The sequence below is a fragment of the Eleutherodactylus coqui genome, chromosome 1, assembly GCF_035609145.1.
Source record: "Eleutherodactylus coqui strain aEleCoq1 chromosome 1, aEleCoq1.hap1, whole genome shotgun sequence".
In the NCBI taxonomy this organism is placed as follows: domain Eukaryota; kingdom Metazoa; phylum Chordata; class Amphibia; order Anura; family Eleutherodactylidae; genus Eleutherodactylus; species Eleutherodactylus coqui.
Genome location: NC_089837.1, coordinates 371629499 through 371635498, shown reverse-complemented (window position 1 = coordinate 371635498; position 6000 = coordinate 371629499). Strand labels below are relative to the sequence as shown.

The window sequence follows — 6000 nt, the reverse complement described above, 5'->3', positions numbered from 1 at the left end:
ACTCAGCCTTCAGTGACGATAATGCAACTGCAAAAGGCAGAAAATGAACATATGAAAAGGCCAGCTAATGCCTTTTTGTGAAATAATTCAGCATAAATAAAGTTAGGTGAGAAAAAAATGCTAGTCTGCTCCAGAGCGCCTGCGCAGCGTGCCGGCGTCCATGCCACGTACAGAATGCGTGCTGCGCCTGTCACCTGTGGGCTGATCCGGGGTTTTGATTGGTTGTAACTCAGGAGTGGTGACGCCACCAGACAGACAGCGGACGGAGGGAGGGCAGGAGCTCCCCGAGTGTTCAGTCATTGTCCTCTTCCTCGCCGGTCGGGGTCTCGTCGCTGCGGGCGTTGTTTCTTTGCCTGAGGAGCGCGAGCAGCTGCGCTAGGTGAGTGTGTGGGGCGCAGCGCGGGTGACCCGGGCAGGGGTGTGGCCGGTGTCATGTCCTCCTGTCAGTGGCCCCGCACTGCTCTCGCTGCAGTCCCCGCAATGCCGACCTGTAGACGGTGTTGTGGCTCACAGGAGGCCGGAGCCGGGTCCTTCCTCTGAAGTCCTTATCTAGGAGGTGGCAGACATGGCCCTGACATAACCGCCCGCACCATCTGCAGCCCCTGTGCCTGGTGCCACACACTATGGCTTCCTGTGCTCGGGGGTTGTTATACTACTAAGTGGCTCATCTGTTTCATATCTAGTCAGGCAAGAGTCTTTCTAAAGCTTTCTCCCCCATGCTTTACACTGCAGGAATGTATACAGGTGCTGACGACAATCTGTAAGCCTCCCAAAAGAATCAAGTATGGGCTCCTGGCCACGGCGGATATTTACTGCGGAGTACGTGGTGGGCGTCGGCACTGCGGACCCGCAGCAAACAGCGCCCGTGGCATGCCGTGGGAAGCGATTCTTCCTGCACACTAGCGGAGACCAATGGCGGTTTCCACAAGTGGAGGGAAAATCGCAGCATGCTCCATTTTTTTTTTTTTGTGTGGAAGCCGTCTGATCCGCGGGATCACATCGTGGAAAGGCTGCGGATCCCGCGGAATCACTGTGTGATAATGTGGGAAATCAGTCGTTTAGAAAAAAAAATCTGTAGTGTCCGGCGAGCCGTGTGCACCGTCCGCAGTACATTAGCAAAAGAGGCCTAGCAGGTACCAGCTCTCTCCCTCCCTGTGTAGGCACAAGCTGGCACGGCTCGCCCTCATGACTCAGAGTTCAGCTCCAAGTCAAACTTCAAAGTGTATTCATTCTGAAACACTGCAGCACTTCAGAATGAGAACCCTGCGGGGGTTACCGCTGCCCCTGTCCTGGGGGCGTGCTGCCTGTGACGGGGACAGCATGAACCTTGGGACAGAGTCCCTTAAAGGTTCATACAAGAGTGAGTGAGGGGTTCAGTCAGCCCGCCGAGACTACTGTCACTACGCTGTGCGCCCAAGAGATCAGCATGCGGCGTGACTCTCCTCAGAAGGCCGTGTACGCGCTGTCTCATTCGTCTTTATGGCGGAGCGCCTGCGCATATCCATCTGAAGGGTCCCGCCTTGTGCACGTGTCGACGCTCAGGTAAAAGGCAGCCCCTAGACTCTCTATTGGTTCCCCTTGAGCACATAATGTAGTTTATGGGGTTTATAGGTGCTGAGATGTTCCCTTTAAAGATAAACACATGAGGTTAAAAAAATCAAACTGTGTCAGAAACCACTTAATAAATAGCTGTCTACTGCGGGAGGATCCAAGGAGGTTTACAGAAGGCTCTGATGGTCGCTTGTCCCCCACTGCAGGGGCAGAGCAGGCCCTCAGAGGGTGAACCGCCATTGGTCTATAACCCCTTGAATCGGTTTCCTTACAGTTCTGCACTCGCTGGCCGTCTTCCTGGGTGTTTGTTGACTGGAAGCCTCGGCCACCTCACATGAACTTTGTTCCTGACCAGCAGGATGATCTGAGTTCTCTCCTAGATTGTTACCAGCATCTTCTGGTACCTGAAAAGACGTGATTAGTGTTTTCCATACCATATAGTTCAACGTAACAACTTTATTAATGCTCAGCATGGCATCAGCCATAACTCAAATCGTTTCAGAGATTGAAAACATGACGGCATCTATCAATTTTTGGTGGAATTCTATGCTTTAAATCATATATCCCATGACCCCCTTTTCATTGAATTGTCTTGGGCTGGGATCAGTGGCAGGCCTAGGGGTCTTTACAAGGTCCAGGGCCATCATGGTAACCCATCAGTACATTGCGATTGCCATTGAGGCCCCACCAGCTTCTGTGTAGCTACTTGGTTACCACAGAAAACATTGACTGAGGCATCTAAACGGTTAAATGGCCATAATCGGAGCTAGCTGTGGTCTCGGCTGTTGCAGTCAGCTGTATGAAATAGCTGTCAGGTATAAAGGGGCTCGACTCCTAGACCTACTCCATACTTGCCTAAGACCTCATGTCTATGGGCGGGTCAGAATCAGTGAGCAGGAGCTCGCAGCGGAATCCCACCCTGCCTGCGGCCGGGGATATTATTTCACCTGTTCCAGGTCTGTGCAGGTCTTCTGCATCCCGGCCAGATCTTCTTTCTTCTGCACGGTGGATGTGTGCCAGCGCACATGCGCAGTGGGCGGTTTTCTTTTTTAAACTCGTGCTTTCCCGCGTGATCTGTGGCACTCGGATGGCTTCCATTGACTTTGGAATCCACAGAAAAATGGAGCATCCGGACCAAAAGGTCTGCAAAACAAATCCACGTGTTTAAATTATTTTGTGGGCGCCCATGATTCCCTATGGGTCGCCTTGATTTGCAGGTGTCCCGTACCGGTTCCGCAATTCAAACCCGTCCGTGGACATGAGACCAGAGGGATTACTGGGGTTAAAATTAAAAAAAAAAAAATTTTTTTAAATGTTCCCAAAATGCTTAAGCATACAAGTGCTTCATGTACTTAACACTTAGAATGCCTGTGATTCCCTCGCTGCCACATGTTGAATCCCATGGACTCTATTTACATATCTGCCCTTTTAGACACAACGAGAATCGCTGAAAAATCATTCAACGCTATCTTTTGAGCGATTCTCGTTCTGTCTAACTGCAGTTTTCGTGCACGAGTCGCTGATCACTGAATTCTAGCGTGCTAGAACTGAGTGATGAGCTGTTATCAGCAGAGCAGGCTGTTATCAGCCAGCTGCGCTGATAAGATTCTCTGTGCCTGTGTCCTGCTTTGAATTCATAGCGAGGACACTGGCAGTCAGAGTGGAGAAGAATACAGTTGTTTACATATGCCAAGCAGCTGTATTGTTCTATTAGTGGCCATGTCCCGCTCCGGCTGCATATTCTATATTAGCTACTATAAAGTTTGCAAAGATAGCTCAAAACTGTCACTCAAACTATCATCTATCAGCGTAAACTGAGCTGGCCGGTCACAGTCTAGTGCAGTGATGGGTAGTTTCCATGGGTTGTGACTTGCCAGCCATATTACATCCCTATGGACACGTCGTCAATCAGAAATAGTGTCTGACCAGAACAGTGACTGGGGAGTTGGAGAGCCGAGATAATTGTGAGGGTTCATTCATACGGGTGTAGTACACTGCGTATTACACGGTGAAGAGAACCCACTGATTTCAATGGCTTCATTCACACATGAGTTTTTTAAACTCCACTTTTCATCACGTTTAAAATAGAAAAAAACCCCAGTATGTCCTACTCTGGTGTGTACTGCGCACTGGAATGGACCAGCACAAATAAGCAGGGAATACTGCATATTTCTGCATGGAGACAATGGACCGTTCTGTTTCTTCCTTTTTTTGTGCATTTAAATACACTGCATCTTTACATGTGCCAAAAAAACAACAAAAACCAGCAGAAGTGCCAAAATCCGCAGGGAATCTGCACTTTTTGGTCCTTGAATACGCTCCGTAGTCAGACTCAGAGCTGCTGCCCACAGATATTTGCTATGGAATCCATGGCAGGTGTCCGCACCGTAGATCTGCAGCAAATGGCACCCATAGTGTGCTATGGGACATCGATTCTTCCTCTACACCTGCGGAAACCAATTGCGGTTTACACAAGTGGAGGAAAGAATCTCGGCATGCTCAGTTTTTTTCCGTGTGGACAGTTTCCATTGAAGTCAATGGAAGCTATCCGATCCGCGGCCCATCCGCAATGAATATTGCAGGCCGGCTGTGGATTCTGCATCATCCCCTAGCGACGGAGCGGGAAGAAAAAAAAACTCAGTACTGCACATGTGCGACGGCGAGCCGCAAGTACAGAAAAGAAGCCGACAAAGCAGGTACACGCGGGCATCGCTGCCGCCAGAGCCGGAATCCGTCTGCAGTGTGCAGGGGACCTAAAATGCGCTTTGACCTTTATGAGAGCTGAGGGTTTTTTTCTCTTAATAGACTCCTTGATGTTGTTCCGCTGCAGTTGGAAAGCAGAAATTACTTAAATGCCATCTAAATATTTTACTTTTTGTGTTTTTCAAAGTAAAGGGAAAAAAAACCAAGTCTTTTATTGTTGCCAACCCTCATCAACAATAAGCCAACCTGGTAGTGTGCGTCTGTAGTAACACAACTATATAGGGTGACCCTGCGTGGTGAGTGCCATAATGTTAAGGCTGGGTTCACACAGGAAATATCATGTTTTTTCGCTGCAGCAAAACCGTGAGATTTCCGTCAGGAAAGCGAAGCTTCAAAACCCGCGGCACGTAGCTGTGGGTTTTGGAGCGGCTTGGCTGCATGCTTTTCCGTTGCGGCCGGCGCTCCCATAGAGAGGAAAGAAAAAAAAAATATAGAAATGCTGTGGCCAGGAAATCGGCGCCGGCTTTGCCGCGGCGGTTTGGCCGTCCCATGCGGAAGAGATCTTTGACAAATCCCGCCCACATGGCTGGCAAATGCCGGGATTAGCGGCCGCAGGCAAATCTGCCCTGAGTGAATCCAACCTAAGTAACCCTTTGGCTCAGGGACAAGTTTCTGCCCCTAGATTGGAGGATAGAGGGGTATCTTTCCAGCACAGTCATACCTCTACTTTCGTTGTCTTCTTTTTTTCGCCGGTTTCCAGTTTCGCCGATTCTTCAACGCAGAATTCCACCTCTACTTTCGTCGCCGACCCATGTGGCCTCGCTGTCCAATCACAGCCATTCATTGACTGGCTCAGCCATTGAGCCAGCCGCCAAAAACCAATCACAGCAATCTATTGCTGGAGGTGGGGTTCTCAAACCTCACTTACAGCAATAGATGATCTGTCAGTGCAGGGGAAGCCTGAAGCAGTGTCAGAGACCAGCGGCCGGGACCCTGACGGCACCAGGGTGAGTATTGCTTTTTTGTCCATCTAGTGTAGCTAGGGCTGATTTTCGGGGTTCGGCTAATATTTCAAGCCCTCCCCCTGAAAATTAGTGTGCGGTTAACACTGCCAAAAATGCGGCACCAAGTTGTGCCACGTTTTCAGCAGTGCTGAAACCACTGCCCATTCATTTCAATGGGCGACGCAGGGCCAAAAACGCTTGTATGAATGGGAGCCTTGTACAGCGTTTAGTGCTGCGCTGAGAAAGCAGTGCCAAACGTTGTACAAAAATGGGGTTTTGGTGTGTTATTAAAAAAAAAAAAAAACTCCTAGAAAGAATTGCCTCAAGTTTAGTTGCTTGCTTTCGGACGGATTACCAATGAAACTACAGGTTTGACTGGACTTTCTTTTCTGGCCTTTCCTTCCAAAAATTCTATTTTTCGGGGGTCAGGATTGTCACTGCCATCTCTAGATTACCAGGGCATCTATATTACATTGGTAGTGTTAAGGCCACCAGGTCACTGTAGCTGTTCTGGGATTAGGCAGTGCTGCTCACATAATTAGTGCTGGCCAATCGGAGCTCTTTACAGTATCTATTAAATTGCTGGAAAATGGTTGTGCCCATTATGGCCGCTCGTAAACTAAGCATTGAACGTCTGCTGTGACGCTGAGTCTTAGCAGATCCTGTGCAATACAGCGTCTCAGCAGACGTATTACATGATCGGATTAGATACGTCTGCTCAGCAGATGTATCAAAGAGGATC

At 49.3% G+C, this 6000-nt stretch overlaps 1 protein-coding gene across 2 annotated transcripts in view; it reads left to right on the top strand.

Moving 5' to 3' along the window:
• Positions 1–220: 220 nt before the first annotated feature.
• Positions 221–6000, top strand: part of TFG (trafficking from ER to golgi regulator) — a 28494-nt gene continuing 22714 nt past the window's right edge. For both annotated transcript variants that reach the window (XM_066578378.1, XM_066578370.1), the window contains exon 1: positions 221–379. The gene's annotated coding sequence lies outside the window, so the exon portion shown is untranslated. The remainder of the gene's footprint in view (positions 380–6000) is intronic.